Source organism: Mauremys reevesii, linkage group 4 (assembly GCF_016161935.1).
Source record: "Mauremys reevesii isolate NIE-2019 linkage group 4, ASM1616193v1, whole genome shotgun sequence".
Lineage (NCBI taxonomy): Eukaryota > Metazoa > Chordata > Testudines > Geoemydidae > Mauremys > Mauremys reevesii.
Genome location: NC_052626.1, coordinates 67431022 through 67437585, shown reverse-complemented (window position 1 = coordinate 67437585; position 6564 = coordinate 67431022). Strand labels below are relative to the sequence as shown.

Sequence of the window (6564 nt, the reverse complement as noted above, 5' to 3'; positions counted from 1 at the left end):
ATCCTCTGGGCGGCCCTGGGCTCGGCTCACAAGCCACTTTCAGCCATACACTCAGGCAGGGCCATGCCCAGCTGCAGAAAGACACAGACCCTGAGATCAGCTCTGGGAAGACTCAGCTGAAGGGCTTGTCCCAGTACTCTGGTGCCCACCTCCTTTGGAGTACAGACCCAAAGGTTTTATGAAATTTGCCTCCTCCTTGATGTGGCGAGAGGCATGCCCAACTCTTTGCCCCTCCCCCCAGTTACTAATTGTACAAACTGGGTTATGGTACAAACAAGAAATAAGATTCTTAACTACAAGAGGTAGATTTTAAGTGGTTCTAAGAGATAGCAAACAGAACAAGACAGATTACCTTAGTAAATAAACACAACATACAAACTAAGCTTTCCACACTAGATAGATAGGATCTACACTAGCAAATTCTCAGGCTGGCAGATTCTTAAGATTCTTTGCTGTGCAGCTTGGATTTCCCAGGTTTTCTTACACAGGTTAGGAATCTCTCTCCAGCCTGAGACCATCACTTCTCATAGTTCAATCTTTGTCCCTCAGGTGTTTCCAGGTGTCTTATTGCAGGGAGCGTGAGGTCCCCCCGATGTCATTGTTCCCCTTTTATCTCCTCTTCCCACCTGCTGGAAAACTCTTTTGCTGCGACCTGGGTCCAACAGTTCCCACTGTGTAGCGTTATCTCGAAGAGGTTTCTATGCTGTTTGTGTGCATTTCCTCAAGAAGCCATTGTTTGGCATTTTTACTGTTGTACCTGAAAGGTTGTTTTGAACCTCACAACGTGTTTCAGGAACACATACATAGCTGAACTTCATAACTGCACATACAGCGATAGCACATACAATCCAATGAGACATTAATGTCTAGCAGATAAAGACTTTTACAATACCTTACAATATGTACTTTGTACAAAACATATCCTAATGACATGACAGTGGTGAATATTGGGGTGTCAGGGTATCCCACCCAGATGTTCCTCCCACTCTGTCAAGCCCCTGCTAACACTGTCTGGCTGCTTAGCTGCCATGTTGCAGTTCCTCTCTGGACACCTACCCGTGAGATCTGCTCCTCTCTGGTCGGTTTCATACAGAGCTGCCCGGCCCTCCCCCGATAGTCACTCCTGTTGCCGGATGAATGGCCTTCTGCCATTTGGCATATCAAAGACTGAGCAGCACTGGGGAAGCTTTCTGACATCTCTCCACTGGCAGCTCCTTTCCACGCTAACCTTCCTGTTTGTGTCTAATCTCTGCGGGCGTAGGACGAGGCCAAGAAACTCAAGTTCTTGGATTCCATCAGCACCCTCAGAAGCCTGCCTGCTTTTATGAACAAAGCCCTGCTAGTGGAAGATAAAGGTGAGTAAAACACACACTGGGGCTGTGTTACTTGGCGGGTTTAGTGATTGTCCTGGAAATCTTTGCAGATTTGTCGAACTTCAACTGCCAATCATTGGATCGAGTCAGACTGAAGAGCCCATTATTCAGTATTTGCTTCCCCTGTAGGTACTTACAGACTGTCATCAAGTCACCCTGTAACTTTCTCTTTGTTAAGCTGAACTGATTGAGCTCCTTGAGTCTCTCACTATCAGGCATGTTTCCCAGTCCTTCAGTCACTCTTGGGGCTGTTCTCTAACCCCCCTCCAATTTATCAACATTCTCCTTGAATTGTGGGCACCGGACCTGGACACAGGATCCCAGCAGCAGTCGCACCAGTGCCAAATACAGAGGAAAATAACCTCTCTAACAACTGGAGATTGCCCTGTTTGTACATCCTGGGATGGCATTAGCCCTTTGGCTAACTTCGCACTGGGCGCTCATGGGCAGCTGATTACCATGACTGCCAAGTCTTTTCCAGAGTCACCGCTTCCCAGGTTAGGACCCCCCATGCTGTGGGTGTGACCTGCCGTCTTTGTTCCTAAACATATAACTGTATTGAAACGTAGATTGTTCCCTTGCACCCAGCTTCCCAAGTCACCGGGTCGCTCTGTGTGCGCCAGTCTCCCTGCCCAGAGCCCCAACACTCCGCAGTCAGTGCCCACTAGGGAACTAGCAACAAATCTGCTCCGTAGATTTGGAAAGTCTTTGCTCTCCAGCGCTGCAGAAAGCTTTCCAGAGCTAACCTCCCTTCTCTGAATGTGGGACAGCGTGGGCTGGTGGGTGGTCCAGTGGGCTGGGGCTCAACACACCGGGGTTCTACTCCCAGTTCTGCAGTAAGACCTTGGGCAAGTCACTTCCCCCTCTGTGCCTCAATTTCCCTCCCATGCCTTGTCTCGTCTAGTTAGCTCGTGAGCTCTCTGGGGCAGGGACTGGCTCTCACTGTGTGTGTGCAGCACCGGGCACAAGGGGGCCTGATCTCAGGTGGAGTCCTTGGGTGCTAATGCTGATGGAGCCTTTGCAGAGCACTGGCGCGTGACACTGGGACACTGAGCACAGGCCCTGCACTGCGCTCCCGGCTGGAGCCCTGCACCATCAAGCCTGCAGTAGGACGACCTGGCTGCCGAGCCCACGTGTTGCAGGCCCTGCGCTTTGATCCCCTGTCGGAGCCTTGCAGGAGCTTGGAGCCCAGCTGGCATTTCCCCACATTGTCTCCTCAGGAGCTGATTGATCACGAGTCCGTCGACTCCCTGACCGGCGTGATGCGTCAGCAAGCTATGCTCGCCATCATGAAGCTGAGGTACCCAGCCTGCCCGGCCCAGCCCCAGCCAGTGCTACGTGCAGCCAGACACGCCAGCCTCTTGGCATGGCCAGTTTTCCAGGGCATTTCCCCCTCTGCTCCTCCCCCATCTTCTGATTCCCCCAGGAAATGTGGCACCAGATGATGGTGCTGGTGCATGTGGACTGGCACCAGTGGGTAGGTGGTGGAGGATCCTTCGGTGCCTGGTGACCTCTCCACGTGGCCTTATGAAGATATGGTGGAGGGGGCGTGGGAGGCAGGACCAGTCCTCTGGGAGAGAGGCAGTTAGGTGCTGCTGGAGCGGAGCGACTGGAGTCGGTGCCAGCTGTGCCAGCTGCGTCACACTGGCAGCTCAGCGACTCCCAGTGGCTGAGAGGCTGGGCAGGCTGAGCCCTGGCACTTGGCACTGCCTGTGCCATGGGGGGCTCTCTCTCAGTGCCACTAGCGCCCTGCTCTGAGCTTCCCCTGTCCATCAGGCGTTTGGAAGGTGATGGATGCTGCGGGCTGGAGCTGGGCTCTCGCTGTTGGCTCGATAGGTTCCCCAGGAATGGGAAGAGGAGGCGGGGCAGGAGCTGGAGCAGCTCTCCCCACTGCACACTGGCTTCCTGACAATGGGGCAGGCGGCATTGGCCATGATCGCGTCTCTGCGGGGTGAGAGGGGAGGATTTGCGTCAGCAGTGGGCGTAGCTGTTACTCACTGGATGCCGCCTGCCACGAGGGGCGCGGCTGCAGGGGCAGCTCAAGTAGTCACCTGGCACCTCATTGCATGTGCTGGGGCCATGCTCTGGCAGTGGGGGTGAAGAGGTTAATGCTGTCTGGGCTGTCCCCACCTTCCTGCCCCCCTGCACACAGCTGTGTGCCCTGTCCAGCAGGCTGAGAGCAATGGGCAGGGGCAGGGCTTAGATCTCTGCTTCGGTTCTGCCCGGCTGCGGGTTGATGCAGCATCTCGGTGCTGGCCTGGACTGTGCAGCCGCAGTGCAGACGGCTGTGGTGGGAGGGTCTCTTGCGCCCAGCGGGGCAGGACTGGCAGGCTCCTCTGCACTGTGGCCACTGGGTTCAGAGGCGCTTTGGTGCCAGCAGGCTCTAGTCTCCCGTCCATGCCATTTGCAGGATGTTGTTTCTCGGTGAAGCGCAGCGATCTCTGCCCCAGCCGGTGAGTGCTGGTGGGGTCACAGCAGACAGCTGCAGGCTACACTAAGTCCCTGCCTGCTGGTATGGGAGAAGGCAGCACCAACTCCTTCCACCACCCCCTGGCCTGTTCTCATCTGCCACCCGCCAGCTGGAGCCCCAGGTGTTTCCATGTCCTGGGAGCCTGAGGCAATATTAGCACATCAGTCCTGCCTCAGACCCCAAATCCGCATGTGTCTCTTCTCTTAGCAAAATGAAGCTACCGGTGCGGATCCTGACACAACCCAGCCTGCTCGCCACCTGCTTCTCCAGCATCTTCTCCCTGCCTCCAGCACACACCATGGAGGAGGTGGAGGCTGCTCTCTACACCAAAGTAAGCCCCAAACCGGCCATGTTGAGCTGTCCCAAACTGAGTGGGAATCCTGCCACTCGCTCGTGTACTGTCCCCTGGGTTACCTGGCACTGGCATAAGAGTGTAATGATCACAGCTCCCCGACAGGACTTCAGCTCAGGACCTGCAGCACCAAAGCACAGGCCCCAAAGCACAGGCCCAGATAAAGGAGTAACTCCCTCCTAGGGTAGCAGTAGTAGGCATTTATCCTTCACATGCACTGACAATTAGTGGGGAACAGACACTCCCTTCACAAGCACATTCATCCCCCATGCGTGGCTGGGGGCACAGGCCTGAGATCGGCTGCTTCAGGTGCACATAGGCCAGGGGAGCCGAAACTTGGCTGGAAATCTGCCCTCCAAATGTGGAGTCCTGTCTGACTCTCCCAGTGGGATAGACTGTGTGCAGTGGGCTTTTGGGAGAGCAAAGACAGGTGGGGCCCTGTTGCCAAGAGGAGTTTGTAGTAGGTCCCCTGCGGATACAAGTGAGTGGGTGAGCTGTAATACCAGGGGCTGCTATGACCTGGGGGGTGTCACACGCCAGGGCATTGGTTCATCACCTGGCTGGGTAACTCCACTTGCTCTGGTTTCTCCTCTGCTCTGCATGCAGACTTTGAAAACCATGGATGAGATGCTGAAGGCCTTGGTGTGCGAGGATCAGAGCCCAACCTTCTGGTGCTGCAAATCATCTTGAAGGTCTGGAGGCGTGGGGCAGGACGGGGACTAGTCCTGTAGCTGGGGTGGGGCTCAGGGACCAAGGCTCTGTTTAATCCCAAGCATGGGACACCCCGTGCCTTGGCTCCTCAGAGTACGTTCTCTAAAGGTTCTTGGGCTGGAGGGCCAAGTGCCCCACTATATCTGAAAAGTCTGTATGGGGTGGGGGTGGAGGGCGTGGGCGGGATCTGCTGTGTTCTCCACTGAGCCCTCATGTGAACCTGGCATTCCTTTGTGTTCACCATGGGCCCCACCAACCTGGCCAAAGCCCGAGCTAGATTCCCCAACATTCTAGTTCTGGGGCCACAGGAAGTAGATTCTGTGGGTGGTTTGTGCTCCCAAAAGAGAAATGTCCTTAACAGAGATTCGGTCTCCTCGATCCCAGAACCTGGGAAGAGGGAATCACAGAAGTGCAGGGCTGGAAGGGATCTCAAGAGGTCATCTACTCCACCCCCTGCACTGAGGTAGGGCCAAGCATTCCTAGACTGTCCCTGTTGAGTGTTTGTCCAGCCTGTTTTTAAAACCTCCATGATGGGAGTCCACCACTTCCTAGGTCAGCTGTCCCAGTGCTTAGCCACCCTTAGACTTTTTCCTAATATTTAACTTAAATCTCCCTTGCTGCAGATTAAGCTCATTACTTCTTGTCCTACCTCCAGGGGACATGGAGAACAATTTGTCACCATCCTCTGTATAACAGCCCTTAACGTATTTGAAGACTGTTACAGGTGCCCCCTCCGTCTTCTCAAGATGAAACATGCCCAATTCCTTCAACCTTTCTTCACAGGTCAGGTTTTCTAAACTGCTGATCATTTTTGTCGCTGTCCTCTGGACTGGCCCCAGTTTGTTCACATCTTTCTTAAAGCGTGGTGCCTGCAACTGGACACAGAGCTCCAAGCTAACACAATTCAGAATGGCATTTCCCTTTTTCACAACAGCATCACACTGTTGATTCATATTCAGTGTGAGATCCATGATAAGCCCCAGATCCTTTTCTGCAGTACTGCCACCTGGCAGTTATCCCCACTTTGTTTTTATGCATTTTTCCTTCCTAAGTGTGTTACGTCACATTTGTTTTGACTGAATTTTATCTTGTTGACTTCAAACCAACTCTCCAATTTAGCAAGCTGATTTTGAATTCTAATCTGTCCTCCAAAGTGCTTGAAACCGCTCCCAGCTTGGTGTCATCCGCAAACTTTACAAGCATCCTCTCTTTTCCGTTAACCAAGTTCTTAATGAAAATATTGATTAGTACTGGACCAGGCACACCCCTGGGGGACCTCACTTGAGACACCCTCCCACTTTGCCAGCGAGTCAGTGATAACTCCTCTTTAGTCGATCTTTCCATCAGTTGGGCGCCCACCTTATAGTAATCTCATCTGGATCAGACTGGCTTAGTTTGCTTAGGAGAATGTCTTGTGGGACTGTGTCAAAAGCCTTACTAAACTTCATATACATCATCATATACTGCCTGCCTCCATCCACTAGGCAAGTAACCCTGTCAAAGAAGGAAATTAGATTGGTTTGGCATGGTGCTATTTGTTATTACCCTATTATCTCCTCTAGATTCTTACAAACTGTTTAATAACTTGTTCAGTATCTTTCTGGGTACCAAAGTTAGGCTGACAGGTCTATAATTCCTTAGGGCCTCCGTGGTCCCCG

At 53.1% G+C, this 6564-nt stretch overlaps 1 long non-coding RNA gene across 1 annotated transcript; it reads left to right on the top strand.

Annotated features, from left to right (window-relative positions):
- The first annotated feature begins 2525 nt into the window (after window positions 1–2525).
- On the top strand, window positions 2526–4853 carry LOC120404306. The gene is made up of 3 exons (XR_005597933.1): window positions 2526–2673; window positions 4051–4174; window positions 4802–4853. It is a non-coding gene; the product is annotated as an uncharacterized LOC120404306 (long non-coding RNA).
- The last annotated feature ends 1711 nt before the right edge of the window (window positions 4854–6564 follow it).